Below are 16854 nucleotides of genomic sequence, written 5' to 3'. Positions count from 1 at the left end.
GGGGTCGAAGGAGAGATTCTTTGCTGTTTGGGATACATTGCTAAAACATTTAGAGAAAATTAAAACCATACCCACCTGAAAGAGGCTTGACAACTGCCGTAAATCCTTTTTTGTGTGTGATTGGGATTAATTTTGTGCAAACTATACCCCTTTTAAGTGCACATCTTCAAATATGGTGAATTTGTACCTCATTTAAATTCAAAATTAAACAAAGATACTTGCTATTTTACCCATGAGGAAGGAACAGAGGGATAGCTTTAGCCATTTAGCTTATATTTTACAATTACAGCGATCTTGATTCATTTGCATATCTCTGAAGAATAAACAAACAACTTCTGAATATGTAATGTGTTTACAAATTTTATCGGGTCTCATCAGTGACTTCCATAAAGTCACTCAGAATAGGAAGACTTTAAATTGAACAGTCAAAGTCAAAACAACAGATGCAATAACATCTTTACTTTTTACTCCAGTTTGACTAACAAGACAGCTTTAAACCAAGGATGTCAACCTGATTTTGCATCAAGGGCTAGATACTTTGATCTTAAGTGGGCCAGATTGGTGAAATTCCCCTTTCTGTCAGTGTAAAGAAGTTTAACATCACATTCACTCCCTGAGATGTCTTAATATGAGAAGTAGTGCAATTTCAACTAGACGTCTCAGTTTTCCTACATGATACAGAAATGCTGCTGTAGCAAATGAAAGAAATCTGTCAGCACAACTTAAATTGTAAACAATAGTTATTTCCTCAAGGATTAATAAAGTATTCTGAAAATTATGGCAAAAATTCTGGTATAGCTTGTTGTTCAGACTGTCCCATATTTATGAAACAAAGTTTTGTTAATTTACAAAAATTCTGGCCCCCAGACCTCATGTCTGACACCCCTGCTTTAGACTGACTAACTCTGCCTTCTTAAAACTGTCTTAACATTTTTATATATATATATATATATATATATATATATATATATATATATATATATATATATATATATATATATATATATATATATATATATATATATATATATATATATATAAAAAATAATGATGATCCCTGAGTTGGGAAAAATGTTCCTGTCAGTCTAAATCATAACAGCTGTAAATCCTCCACAGCAGCACAAAACTGCAGCCCAGTAATACTGTGCCTTTAATTCATTTCACTCAGGTAATTTAACACGATTTACTTGGTAAGACACAACATAAACCTTTGCCCTCACACACAGACTCTATAAATATTCACAAGATTTTTCCACCGTAGCATTCAACATTGAAATGCCCCACTTTACAACAGAAATAAACATTTTACAGGCTCACACACACACAAAGCTGTTTTAGTTTTATAAATAAACTCCCCACTTAGTCACAACTGCCAAGAGAAAATCACAAGTTAATTACTGAAATGTAAACTTCTGAATGAATAGAAATGTATGCTTTGTTGGGGATCACAGGCAGCTTTAGCAGCTAGATCTGGTAGGCTTCACCACTACTTTACTGAACTGGCCTTCCTGAATATATTTGTCGTTGCTATAATTATAATATGGCTGACTTTGCTCCAAACTGTAGGTAATTTAGCACTAATTAGCATCTGCATTGCATACACACACACACACACACACAGTGTACAGTATGGCTGCACCTTGCTCGCACAGCTTGTAGGCATTAACTTCTTTCTTTTCTTTCACTTTTTCATCCAGATATTTTGTTCAGGTTCCAAAGAATCCAGAGGACTATGGCCATTATGTTGTGGGTTTCAACAAACCAGCAGGTGGTTATGTCAATATTTTATTCAAACGACCTGGTTAACAAAACAGAAGCAGATAATTTTAGACACTTATCTGATGTGACAACAAGGTTTGCACCAGGGATGTACACTCAAATTGAAGTGGCATTTTTCTGGTTCTGTGTGAAAGCAGCAAACACAGCACACCTCAGGTTTGTAATTGTTTTTGCTTGCCGTATCAAGTTCCACAGAAGACATTAAATTCCTGTTCTGACTGATATGTACTTCTCAGCTCAGCTTCATGTGTAAAATCAGCAGAATTCCCTCTTAGGGAATTTGCGAGAAAATGTCAGCTTTTTAGAGTAGATCCTGTTTTATTCACATTTAGTGTCACGAGCCCTGAGAGATTCTCTGCAGTGCTGGTTCCTTTTTATTGCTAAATAATTAATAATACCTGCTGGTTTTACTACAAACGTAATTTGATTGTTGTTTGTGCCTGTCTTTGCTCCGCACCACACAATCATGTGTTTGGGATTGTTTTTGTTTGAAAGGTGCAGGAGATCTGTGGGGACTCACCTGGTAAGGAAATAACAAACTGGCTTTGCTGTGGGCTTTCATGTTCAGTCACAGTTCTTCTAAATACACACCTGCCTGTTACAGCCACCTCCACCACTTTGTCTGCTCATTGAACAGGCCTTCTGTGATTTGACTGTTGTTTTCAGACCCAGTCTTGGGGGCTTTGATAAGAATTGGCACAGCTCAACGCTCCACGGGGCTTTCGCAGCTCCAAGAAACAATTTGATATGAACAGAAAAATGGCTGCAAGATCAAAAAGGCAGGGATGGCTTTCTAGAAAGTACAGAAGACTGGGAAACTTCTGCAGAGGTGCAACAAAATCCACACCCCTTGGGTTTTGCAAAACAAAACAGAGCAGACCATCCTCATTAGAAGCAGATACCTGCTGGGTTTCTGTGGTTGTCTTGAAGCTCGATGGCAGTGTGACTTTGAAAAAGCAGGCAGCTCCTTTTATTTATCGGGGAGATTTTTACCGATGCTGGCGTGGCCCATTAGGCAACATAAGCAGCTGTTTAAAGGCGCACCTGCTGCTCGAATGGACTCCTGGAAGCCTGCATCATGATGCAGATGGCAAACCAATCCGGCCACATGCAGCACACATCTGAGGCTCAGGGAGAGTGAGCTATGTCACCATCACCTGCTATCACTCCTTTGTATAAAAATGATCTAAGGTTGAGTAGAGTTAAGTTGGTTTAATCATGTGTGAAATTTGAAATCTCTCTATGTGCAGCTTGGAAGCAGTGGAAACATCAGCATTGAGGTCAGGCTATAGAAAGCGGCATTCACATCAGTCACATCATGCACTTTTGGTGAAGTTGTTGCTTTTTTCTCTCTGGGTAATCTCCATAAATAGAGATCTGCATTTGAGCACACAGAATCTAAAGGCAAGCAAAAGATTTAACTCTCTGGTTTCCATTTTATCAGGGACCAAGCAGCCAAGAACATACAGACACAGGTGAAATCTTTAAAAAATGGGTTTTATTATACCCCAAAAAGGACAAAATCATTACAAAAATTCAAAACGACAAAAACAACGTATATTAAGAACAAAATTGGCCCATAAAGGAGGTCAACTTAAAAAATTTCTACTCAAAAGCCACTTAACAAAACATAACTCAACAAACCGAACTTCCCAAATGAGAAACAGCCCCAGTTATAAAGCAATGAATAAACTATTGTATACACCAAAGGTGAAAACCACAGAGATACCAGCTAACCATAATTCAAGAAGAACCCCCTGCATGATCGCAATAGATGGATCAGTCCATTTTATTGGCTTCTACATTTAAACCAGCTCCACCCTCAGCCTCCTCTTTCACCCAAACCAGGAAGGACTGGAGCGGCAGCCAGGTAAGTCAAAAAGAACAGAAAATAATTAATATACCATATATACATATTACCATAAAAAAACTTATTTCAATGCCATCATTTGGACTATAGCTGTAGCTGTCATGTATTACAAACCAACTCAAAATTTAGAATTGATGAACTTTGAAGCTTTACAGCACAATGTAAAAATAAGACAAAAAGGTAAACATGAGTATTTCAGTTGTGTGGTTGCATGCAGCCATCACACATTCGTCCAAGTAGTATTAATCCATCCCATCTGAATCATCTGTGGGTATATATACTGCAGGTAAACTGTCTCCATGGAGATCACAGAAGGGCACACAGGCTGAATAGCAATCGCAAAACCATCGACTATCCACTCAAGAGCATTTTGGTTTTTGTTACTTATTGTATTGTAAATTTACCTGTATTCAAAACAGGACTTTAAAACTCCACTCAGAGCAAGATGTTTTGGACCGGATGTCGTGTGTATAGTAGAAAGAAAAATGGTGGTTATTTAAAGGCTGCCTGGCTCTTCAAAGAACATCTTTCTTTTGAGGATGATTCTTCAAGACGTTTATATGTATATGAAAGGTTCTTTATGTGTATTAATTATTTGGTTGCTTTTAATGGTTGAGTGGATTAAGAGTGGAGCTGGAAACAGACTGGACAGGTTGTAGTGAAGACAAAGCTGAGCATTAAAGTGAAGCTGCTGATTTACTGGTTGATTAACTCTTCACCTGTGGCCACAAACTTTGGTTGGTAACTGAAACAATAAGATCATGGATACAGTTAGAAAGGATGAAGACCTCAGTCATTCATGAGCTGCTCCTCCACATTGATGTGGGAGCTCTCAGTAACTGCACAGAAGTGCTGTAGAGAGGGATTTTGAGGCATCTGTGCCTTTCTTTCAATGGATGGACACAGAAATGCACAAATTCATTTGACTTTATGCAGTGAAAATTACCAAAATGTTACAACTTACGATAAAGCTCTGTGAAGCAAAGACGAGCCTCAGATTTAGATGATAAGTCATTGTAGGGTTGTCACTAACAGATACTTCTTTATTCATTTCATTGCATCTTTAACTATAGACTGTTGGTTTTAGCCACTTTTTACCAAATATTTATGCCGCACAAGTCATTCCGCTTTCATGATTCAGTTTAAATTCTAGTTATACAAAGTGAATAATGGACAAATACGCTATGATCCATTGACCATTATGTCAAACGGTAGCACATTCCAAATAGTTTATCAGTAAACAGTGCAAATTAATGTGTCGAACTCTTTATAGTTCATAAAAACCAGAATCGCTGAACATTTAAGATGTGACTGGAATTTTATTCTTCGTGCCCTCAACGCCTGGTCGGTCTCCTCACCACATACCTGCATCTCATTTGTCATCAGCCTTATTTTCCAATAAATGCTACCCTGCTCACATTTATAAACTTCTCCAACTTCCTTTGATTTATATTTTTCTGTCCTCTTTTTGTCTTGCCAGCCTGAAATTTGCGACCCCTTCACTGTATCTTAGATACCTGCCTGCTTTAGTTCCTTTCTTCTTTCTATATCTGGCTGCCTTTCACATAATGACTGCCTTTTATTTTTGCTCAAGTAAGCACTGTTTCCTCCCCTCTCACGCTTCATGCAGCAAACACATTTTTTTTAAAAGACACACTTGGAGTTACTTTAGCGATGCTGATTGAACCTGAAAAATAGAAATGCCTCCTACACTTTTCTTCTGTTGCTGTGTGCTCATACAGCGAACAATATTATTCTTCAGTATAGGTTGAAAATTACTCACCATGCATTTCTATTATGAACTGGCAAACATTTAGAAAGTGTCTTTTATGTATTGAGTCACACACTGTCTCAATTTGGGTACTTCTGTGAGCACACAATGTGCAGTACTTACTGGCGTGATACATGTTTGACAGAACTGTGTTGTCTCAAACTGAACATGCAATGACAGCTGTACCATTTTGACCATGATTTACACCTTTTGCAAACATTTACAGCTTGTCAGGCCTTTTGCATGTATAACACATATATAACACTGTTTTATGTTATGAATGGCAAATTAACATACACAAACGTGAGGTAATACCAAACTACTGTAATTTCAGTGTGCCCAAGAACTGCTGCTGTGAGCTAGCATAGACGGTACAAAAAATCTGAAAAGTGAAGACAAGAAACAGGCACTAGGGGGCGAAGCGAAGTCCACGGTAGAATTACCCCTCAGCTTCTTCACGTTTAGTAAATGTTGATAAGGTTGCATCACTTTGCATGTGTATATGCCTACAGAGCACCTACTGAAAACATGTTTCTTTGCAGTCCTCCAAAATCCAGACTTCTCATTCCTTGAGGTGAATGACGCTGTGTGCTGGTCCAATGAAGATTAAGTTTCGAAATTTCAGGAGCAGGACCACGCCTACAAACATGCTCCTTCTGGTTTTCATCTATATGGGTTCCCCCAGTGCTACAAACTGTTCATTCTCATTTACGTGCCCCACCCTCCCCCACCCCTTTCAATTCTTTAACTTCTTCACTTCTATTTAGTACGTAGGGAGCTGCCAGGCCCGGGAGCTGCCGCCAGTCCCCTTCGAGGCCTTCCCCAAACCGCAGCTCAATTCATGCCCAAGCCATTCACCTTTACCTACAAAAACGCTGTCAAACCTAAATGAGGACGTAGGCCCAGCTAGAAATGCCAGTTAGTTGCCATATGCCTCGCTTCTGTCAGTCTGCCCCAGGGCAGCTGTGGCTACAACTGTAGCTTGCCTCCACCAGTGTGTGAATGTGAGAGTGAAATATAGCGCTTTTCGGGGCCCTCAAAGCGCTGTACAATTCCACTATTCAAAATGCAATTAAGTGATCCAGAACAGGGAAGCGACAGTTGGGTTCACCAGAAATGGGAGCAGCACAAAAAAAACTCAAACATTAACAAAAAGCTACTTTCAGCTGCTCCTTTATTCACAAGAAGTTTCTACAGCAGGTAACTCTGCATATTTGGCAGATTGTCACACCAGATGTCCCTCCTAATGCAACCCACAAGGAATCTGTAACTCCATGTAGGATCAAACCAGGAATCTTTTACTTGTTAGGCAAATCTATAAATCCTTATACAATGGAGCAGCTATCAAAGATTTACAAAATACAGTAAGAAAAGTACACACAGTAACGGACTTGAACAGTTTTCACTGTTTTTAACACTCCATTTCACTCTGTATGTTATAGTTTTACTCTTCTCCACAGCTGGCTGACAGACCAACAACAGCACAAGTCAGAGACAGCCACAGGCTGATTGTACCACGTATACAACCCCAGTCTGACAACAGATGCTCTCTTCAGGTAGACGGACCCCACTGCCGCAAGATTGCCAACCACCACTAAACCATGATTTCCCCTTCACTCTGCAAACCCTAATGACTTTACAGGCTCAATCAGTAGTTTCACTTTTTTTGAAGAAAACTGTTTCAAAACAGGAAGATGGCAAAAACATTGACATCACTGTTTGCATAATCTAAGACAGCTTAAGCTTTGCTATCTGTGCAGACCATCATTCCTCCTACCAACTGAAAACTGGTTGGCTACCTTGTCCTCTGTTCAGTCAATATGCCATTAAGTATATTGATTATTAGACCATTAAGCATCCACAGCTTTTCATACTCAACTTTTTAACTGTTAGGCCACCATCTGGGTTCTCATATACTGGTTTTCCCCAAATATGGTATGCAGTGTTTTATGTAGTACAGCTAGCAGAAGTTAGTCTGCTAACTAGTTAGAAACTCATTACAGAATCTGTGGGCAGAAAATCACTGGTGAAATTCTCCCGTGGTTTCAGCTTTGGGTCCTGTAGTGTTCTGGTGCTGTCCAATGCATCACCGTACCTGATCTTAGATTTCCTCCAACAGCTGAGTTCTCCCAGATGCATGTAGCCATGCGTGTTAGTGTGAACACACAAGGTAGCAACAAAGTAGCAAGCGGAAGTGCACAATTTGAGGCAAAACAAGGATGTTGACTTTGAACTATGTCTTCAATGTAAAGGTGAGCATTATATGGTTAATGTGGTTCCCATACTGTATGTGCACACAACCCTACTGAGCATATCACCACTACTAACACCATACCAGGAAGCTGTCTTGTACACACATGCGTGCAGAGTGTGGCTGCAGTCATATCATCCTGTCTACAGCTGTATTTTTCATCCGTGGTTTAATCTCTGCCTCCTCTGATCTATAAAAACCAGTGAAGCCACCAGAGCAGATGGCAGAGATCTGGCTGTACAAATTTTATAATCACATTCAGCAGGAATACCGGCCGCCTGACACCAAATAACTTTCTCTGCTCAAGTGAAAAGTGTCACATATTTAACACCTAGCCAGACTCTACTTTCACCGCACGTACAGACCGCTAATTAGAGGAATTAAATTCACACATGGCTGAAAGAAAACATGTGCAGCTATAATGAGATCTGACCCATATTCGTTTCAGCATCATTTGGTTGTTTATTCCCACTGGCCACTCCTGGAGATGGCAGCTCTTTTCATTACCTGTATATTAGATGTGAACCAGCCTGCTTGTTTATAGAAGCCACTTAAATCTGACACCGACTCAGACCGAGCCCTTCCAGCTCTTCGCCTTCATTTACTTCTTAAGGTCCGGCAAGCTGTAACGACGTCAGCTTATGTGCTGCAGACGGCCCTCGTTATCTCAGGATGATTTCATTATATTTATTGTAACACATTGCTCCAGTTTGACCTCTGCACGACATGTCCATTAAATTTTAAGCCTGCTCTGGATCACCCCACCTACACCTACCTTAAACGAATGCTTCTGCAGAAAAGGATATTCCATTGCCACAAACCTCTTTTCAATTAAATATATGCTGCTACTGAGTAGTTTATAAATGGCTTGTTACTTATGATCAACTGAGAGATGCCAGCAAAAACAGAGATAACATGCTAATCTATGATATCACATGCCACAATTGCAGTTTGACCTGCAAATGGCATATAGATTCTTTCTGGATATACTTTTCACAGGTATATGCCACACTGTACAACAAACTGGCAACAGTTACCATGGATCTAGCCACTGAGTCTAAAAAGTGAAGCCCATGCATGTGGAAGTGTCTTAAACCTGCAGTTTTTTGTAATGGCTAGCAATGACTGGCTCCCCTGACTTCAAATTATATAGAAGTCTTACTTCTCCCTTGATTTATTACTTTACCAAGTATTTTTCTGATGAGCGTATGTAGAGTCTCAAATGCTAGGTTCGAGTTATATTCAACACATTATATCCATGTTGTAAATTATGGTTGACAAGTTTTTGTACACAGATGTTCTCAGGTTCTACCCTCCACTTTTTGGTAAAAACCAGTATCAAACCAACATGTTACTTCTTGGTGGTTACGTTCATGTTTTATATACAGTTCCTGGTATAACTGCTGTTTCATTTCCTCTGCATGTACTATTTTTGAGTAATTTAATTACAAATATTTGACCCAATTACACTTTGTTCCAGACTGAAGTGAGAAAGACACCACATGCATTATACTGCCAAAAGTTTAGTGTAGTGTGAAGGACTCTTCAACACCAAACTTTCTCATCCACGTCTTTATGCACCTTGCTTTGCAAAAAAGGTTGGGGACCGCTGCCTTAGACTACCCATTCTTTCACAAATGTTTGGATGCCTAGGTGCTTGATATTCATACACCCATTCAAGTGATTGGAACATCTTCATTCAGTAATTTGGATGGATGAGTGAATAATTTTGGCAATATAGTACATGAGAACCATCATTTTAAATCTTTAAATGAACATGAGGATGAGGTTGCCATTTAAAGAGCCTCCTTAAAAAGCCCTTTAATGCCCATTTTCCTTAGCATTTCAATGGGAACCATACAAGACCGTCTCCCACACAGGGCTTAAAGCAGCAGAGCAGTTAAAGTCTATCAAACAGTGTATAAAGCCACCGTTATGTCCTTACAGGCTGCTTAAATCCTCAGTCAGAAGCCTCTGTGTTTGTCCACACTGTCAGCTAGACGGCCTGATGAAAGGCAGTCGCTCTGCGGCCGGTCCGTCTGTGCTTTCAGGTGAGAAGGTTTCATTATATTGATTTCCCAGGAGGCTCACCTCTACTCAGTTCTCTCCTTGTTGGGTCATTTCTGCTCAGTTTCTGAGACCTTCTCATTATTCTGCAGCCCGATACCCAAACGTATGGATCAACGAGTGATTCTGTGCCTCGATACATGCTGTTATTTTTTTCTGTTCTAACACCCACACTATCATTTACTTTCATATTCCTCATTGCTGTAAAACCAGCAGCAGCCATTAATCATGAGTCTGAATGCTCACATTGCTTGTTTCTCATTCAGCCCGCAGGCTGTCGTGGATGCCGCCTTCCCAGAAGGCCGCTGGCTAGCAGCTTGTTACTGTGTCAACTAACTGACCACCCACGACTCTGCCTGCATGCCTTGGCCTGGCCCCAGAGGCTCATGGGTAATCTGTCATCCAGTGTGTGTGTGAGTAAACAGAAGAATATTAATCTTATGTTTGCCAAGACCTCAAATCCACTCCCACTCAGCCTTAATTAACTGTTTCACAGTAATTCAGGGAGCTGATCTAATTATTTCACTATCTGGCCAAAATGGTTATAAAAAAGTTCTTTCCAGGTCTGACGCATTCAGGATTCAAGGAGGAAGTGATGATGCTAAAACCTTAAAGGATTGTTACAAACTGGAATAGTGTGTTATGTTTGGTTGGGGGTTTTTTTTGGCCTACTCTTGACATCTCTAGTCTGCTTCATGTCTTGACTTTTGAAACCCACATTACATTTCAAGAGAAAATGTAATCACTGCTTTCCAGTCTCATGATCTCCGTGTTTACTGCAGCAGCTGTGGGCACAAATGAATCCGTGCAGCTTGAAGTAATCCTCATCAATTCAGCACAGTGTTTTCTCGGCAAGCATACTGCCAGTGCAGAATGTCGTGATTAGGGTGGACTAGACAGATATTAACATGACAATGAGCCAGTTCTTTGGTCAAGAGTAACACTTTATAAGGTGCAGAACAAGTATGCAAACACAGACTTCGAGCTGTTTAAAGCTGATTATAAGCTGAGGCTGCAGTTTGCTACAGCATGAAGTAACAGGAACAGACTGACCCTTTAGCTTTGGTTCACTACAGCTCAAAACACTTTCGCAGAGATCTAGGTCGGGGTGGGCTAGCTGATGAAGCTAAAGTAAGTGAAGGGCCACATTCTGGCAAACTGAATTATAACATGACACACGTAGCGCTCATTTACATTAAACTCCATAAATATATTAGACACAGTGTTAGCATTTGCCAGCTAACAAGGCTTAAGTCTTTCTATTGTGGTTATGTTTTGACAAAAACACTGCGGTCTAGTTTAATACAGTATTCAACCATAGCAAACAATTTTACTTGATGATACTTCATGATAGATGGTAACTCTGGATCTGTATCCTACCATAACTCCATGTCATGGCCCAGCGGCCCAAGGAAAATGAGATGGACACAAGCGCAGGATCCAAACCGGAAGAGAAGCAGTAAGTGAACAAAAGTTTATTTTCCCACATAGTAAACACAAAATCCAAATTTAAACTATGACACTATATTAGTTGGCGTGCTATCAAAGCTAAGGCATTTAACTGAAAACTAGGCAGCTCTAGAATACAGTGGTACAGCTGTGACTGTGGGGAGGTGGCAGCTGGGCCGGGGGGAAACTATGACCACTGAAATGAGAGGAGAGCACAGTCAGAGTGGTCCAGCGGTGAATCTGAGTTCCCAAAGTCAAACTGAGTCACCTTATTTGGTTACAGGTGGAGGGAAGCAAGAGGGGACGGGTGGAGCCGAGGTTCAGGTGAGCACGTGGCAGAGGCGTAGGGAGGCAAGCAGGTGAGTGACAAAAGAATTGGCAATGGTTTACCAGCAGCAGGTGACCGAGGTCCAGGGAAGCGGGGATGACTGAGGCAAGAACCCCACTCCAGGAGCCGACTATGAAGACAGGAAAAAACAGGTAAATTTTCACACAAGATCTAGACTGAGCGATACGGCTAACATGGGTTAGCAGATGCTCAGGAAATGACTAATTGAGCGTGCAGGTCTTATATGCTGCTGCAATAATTGCCAACAGGTGGCCGGCCAGAGAGGAGCAACCAGTCTCCACCCAGAGGAGGAGGGCTGCTGGATAACTACAGACACTCCACATCTGGGAGAAGAGCAGAATGGAGATGGAGAAAAATGTGAATAACTGCTGATGTTTGTCAGATACAATGATTATTTTCTTTGTTCCCTGATTGCTGAGATTTGGGAGAACAGTTTCATAAAAACTAAAATTACAGTTAGAGTGAAGAATTGGTTTGGAGTCATTACTGATGACACAGGTTTTACATTGGCATTTTTAGATAGTTGCCTGTGCAGACCCTACCCAGAGAGGTATGCAACCCATGTGTAGATGTATGTGGATGATGCTCTTCTTAGACTGAATCCTGACTGGAAGCGTAGGATAGCAAAGGGAGCGAAAAAGCATCAAATTAAAAAGGTGGGGACACCAAAAGCACAGGCAGCAGCAAAGTGGACAGTGTCCATTGTTTTTAATGCTTGGTTCCATTTCAGCTCAGTGCATTTCTGCACTTCTCCACAGCTGCTTCAAGGTCACTAGCAAGAGTAGCCCACATACTGGTGTTTGTGACAGTAAAGCCTGGTGGGAATAAACAACTACAACATGTAGACCACGGCCCACAGTGCTGTCCATAGGCTCTACATAGGACCAACTCACAACTATGTTTAAGCCGAGACCTCAGAGGGTTGGCAAAAGTGATTTTGGTGCTTATTTAATGGAGATGGAAGTCTGACTGTGAACTATAGCATCTATGGGCTTTTATAAATGTGGTGCTTTTTTCCTCTTAAAAGAAAATATCACTCAGTAACTTATTTATATGTAACTGGTAAAAGAATAAGAGTAAATGTCCCCAAACCTGATTTTTGGGGGGCAGGGCTGTCTGCAGGTAGAAAACTTATCAAATGGGCTGATTTTATTACCTTTGAACAAAGTCGGTCCAGCATTTCCAGCAGTTAGACTCAGATAATCAGCAGTTTGATCTTTTTTTCTCTCTCTCTAAGAAATTGAAGCATATTTCCTAAATCTCATCATCTCCAGATGTAACATAATCTTTTTTAATTATCAGTTTTCCTCCCACTCCTTCCCATCAGCCCACTCACTGGCAAATTGGACAGTAAGTCGACATGCATTAAGAAGCGCGTTATTTACATTTGCAGGTTTTGTGATAAATATCTAACTGTATGATTGTGGTAAAGAGTACTCATTGGGCTTGTACGTTATCCTAAATACATTAAATATACAAATGAATATTAATTATTGTACTTTATTTATTATAACTTACTGTGGACCTTCTATAATTTGATTAATATGTTATGGAAAAGTTTTCAGATCTTCAGATGACCTTTCTTTGTACTTCATATATTTTATTTCCCATACAGCACAACCTTATTGTTTTTTAACAGGCAGAACAATGTTCAGACAGGAGCTTTGCAAGTTAAATTCTCTATCTTATATTAGCATAACACATATACAGTACAGCGCTGCTTTGTTCGCCTTAAGCGAAAGCTGATTATAATTAGTGAATTAAATTAGTGTCGACTGCAGAAAAAAGTAAAGGAAGAAGATAAAAAGCTTATTATTTGTTTGAGCGTGGGAGTCTGTGTGTGTGAGTGTTTGACCTTGAGCTTGTGTGAATGTTTATTTCCATCACAGTATATCCATTTTTTAAAGAAAGCCCAACAAAAACTCTGAGACCTGCACGCTGCCTTCTCTAACTTGTGCTCACTGTTCTTCTGCTCAAAGCCGATGGAAAAATCCAAATGGTGAATTCAGAGGGATGCATTGCTAATCTGATTGTTCTGACCTCGCTGCTCTTTGCTAACCTGTAATGGAGGAACGCCACACTCACAAAGACCATGAAAGAGAAATTAGACTCGCAGACTGGAAGCATTTTAGCTCCACAATCTGCATAATGAACTTTAAGCTGCTGATCCCCGCCTGCGTCTTTCTTTCTGCCTCACTTTCTTTCTATTTTTTTTTTCCTTTTTCTTTCTCTGTCTCCCATAACAGGCTGCAGCCCGCTGATAGCAGACCTTCAGTCAGAGAGGATGGAGCTGTGATGTTTCTATCAGCAGACAAGCGAATGAACGAACTTCCAGCTGAGCCTCTGAAGCCACGTCAGCTGCCTCCCTCCTCTTCCTCCTGACCCTATCCTCTGTCAGCCCTTTCTTTTGTCTCACATTATCCCCCCGTGCCACTCTGACTCTTTTCTTCTCTTTCGTAAATGGTTAAAGTCACTCCTAGAATATGTTATGTTCCTTTATCGTCTCCGTTGACGCTTTCATCACAGCTGTGAAACGTTTTCGTGTGAAAACAGCAGAGTCCCATTAATCATTTCAGTCGACTGTCCAGTTCTGGTATCAGTGTTTGAATGTTTGATGAGGTTTGGACTGCTGGAGGATGTTCGGGTGGAGTCCAGTGGGAGTCGGTCCAGCTGCTGCTGCTGTTCAACAGCCTGAAGCTGTTTGCCTGATCATTAGTTCGCCTGATGTTACTACTCAAACAGACCTTTTTTTTTTTTTTTTTTTTTTTTTTTTTACACCGTAGTTTGGAAAGATTAGAGCATATAAATACAGAATATGTATGAGAGACCCGAGGAGCAATGATTTCAACGGATGTAAGCCTTTAGAGTACCTCTGTTATTTTGTTACTTGCATATATGCTTATTTCCTTGAAATCATGCTAAGCTAAACATGGACTCCATCTGAAGTCCACTTGTTGTCATATTGATATGACTAATTACATTTTTCGCAGGCTTTGGTTGCGGCACATAAACAGGAAACTGTGTGGGGAGCAAAGGAAAAGTATTTGCAGAAAAGTGCCACACATCAGTTCAAATTGTGTTCAAACGGGGAACGTAAAATGTCATATACATTATTTTACAAAAATACACATTACATGTACTTCAGTCAAATCTTTCAGAGATGTCTGCTGGCTACCTGAAACATATTTAATAATTCTATAGGATGCTAAAAGTGACAACATAGAGGAAACTTAATGTCTTGTTTTGACAAATTGCAGTAATATATTCTCTTTTTTTAAAAATAAATAAAAAAGGTGATAGCAGGGCTTACATTTCTCTGGCACTGTGATGAAATCTGATGGCAGATAGTTATGTGCATAGCAAATAGTCTTCCTCATTTTTTTCTAGCTGTCACATAACTAGAAAATGGCTGCAAATGCATGTATTAAGCCAGACCTCCCTTATGTCTTAGTCTGATGTATTTTAGACTAACATACAAAGTATATGTGAAAAATTTTATCTTTAAGATCCACTTAGTGAAATAAACTTGTATTACTAAAAATAAAAGCCCGTGTTGTATATTAACAACATTGTTGTTTAAATGTTGTTAAGAAGCATAATAAACCTGCAAGCTTTTTAAATACGTGCTGTAATACATATGCAGTTATGCACACCATGTCTTATTTTTGTGACAGCGATTTAATTTAATGGGTGAACCCTCAAAAGGGTTAAGATGGTAGAAACATGGGCAAGAAGAAGTGCTGTGTGAGAAGGTGGACGTCACAGATGAAGGAAGAAAGAAAATTCACAGAGGAGGAGGGAGCTGTCAAGGTGAAGGAGGGTAACAGTTTTCCTTTTTCCTTTGTGCAGCTCCCCAGAGGCTCTCCATTTATCTCTCTTCCTCTCACCTGCTTCTCTGTGCCTCAAATAAGAGATTTCCTGGTGGTGTTTTTACCTCTCTGTTCTGTCCCAGTCATTTGGTATTTATTCGGAATCCAAAGAAACACTCGACAACTTTCTTTTTACCGTTAGTCTGGTTGTGTTACTGTGTCTGTTCTGTTAATGCTTCCTGCAGGCGTCTCTTTCTACTTTCCCAACTGTCCCTTCTGTTCTTTTCTGGCTCTTTTTCCTTTTTGTTGTCATCTCCTGCTTACATGTGATCCAACTACAGACACTGATCTCCAGAATTTAGTAAGATTACACCCGGAGCCAGATCCTTCCTTTCCTTTGTGCTTCTCTTTTTTTCTGCTGCACTCCTGCTGTGGATACGAAGTCAGAGGCAGGCTGTCCTCAGTGGAGCAAACCTCCCCAGGTGTTATGACTCACCTGTCTGACACGACAGACACAAAAAGTTTTCAGACTCCACTAGCATGACCTTGTTATATCTGTTACAGCTTTACCTCAGTGCCCTCTATATTTCTATGTATATTATGTTGGGAAATACTGCAGCAGAAATCGTTTTAATCAGCCGTTTGTGGCAAAAGCTGCTTTGCATTTTCAATCCCTCTTTGCACAATCACATCCTAAAAAAAGTACAGTAGTGTTCTTAGTTTGTTGTGCAAAAGTTTGACTGCTTTCAAAACCAGTTATACATTTTATCTTTTTAAAAAATATTTTTATCGAAATCACATACGTATGATTTCTGGTTATTTTGTGTCTTCAGCTGTGAAACTTGCATGTATTTTGTATCATTTCGTGTCTGCTGCATTCCAGATTTTGTCCCATAATGGGTTTCACTTCACTTTGCATCTTCTTTTGGTTTTTATAGTATGCGTGACTTTTGTGGAAGTGTAAGTTTGCTTCAGCTGCTCATTTTCAGGCCCCTCTCCTCTACCAGGTTCCCCCTCTCAGCATCTGTCAGAGCTTATGCTTTAGATTTATGTAGTACAGCTGTGAGCTCTTTTAATGATGATCTCTAATTACTTTTACTGGTGAACTTCAGACTTCACTGACTTCAGATTTTCTACTACTTACCAACCTGTGTAGAGCTTTAGCACCTTTAAATTAACTGTTTTCATTTCAACGTTTCAGCTTGCCGCCCACCATTCTCTTTGTTGTCACGAAAGCTTCAGAAACACTGCACACAACCTGCTGAGCATCAAACGGCAGAGAGACAACAAGAGTAAACAACTGGGTGGAGATTAGAACAACTAGAGGAGATGTTGATAAAAACTAACACGTTCGTCAAAGTAGCTAAAAACTAAATAAATGTGGGTGTTACTCCCAAGGTACAGCAAAGGTACCCAGTACATTCAAACAGTCTTTAACAAGCAAGGTTCTGTTTTCACTTTAAGAACATTTGCATCCTCTGTGACCTGCATGCACTTAAAATGAGCACA

General features: G+C 40.1%; 1 long non-coding RNA gene across 1 annotated transcript; it reads left to right on the top strand.

The window, feature by feature from the left end:
* Nucleotides 1-6903: 6903 nt before the first annotated feature.
* On the top strand, nt 6904-14343 carry LOC113010853 (uncharacterized). The gene is made up of 6 exons (XR_003270392.2): nt 6904-9722; nt 10005-10151; nt 11142-11197; nt 11471-11667; nt 11785-11893; nt 13783-14343. It is a non-coding gene; the product is annotated as an uncharacterized LOC113010853 (long non-coding RNA).
* Nucleotides 14344-16854: the final 2511 nt, after the last annotated feature.

Source organism: Astatotilapia calliptera, chromosome 18 (assembly GCF_964374335.1).
Source record: "Astatotilapia calliptera chromosome 18, fAstCal68.1, whole genome shotgun sequence".
NCBI classification, from domain to species: domain Eukaryota; kingdom Metazoa; phylum Chordata; class Actinopteri; order Cichliformes; family Cichlidae; genus Astatotilapia; species Astatotilapia calliptera.
The sequence above is the reverse complement of the archived record's forward strand: the minus strand, read 5'-3'. Positions and strand labels throughout refer to the sequence as shown.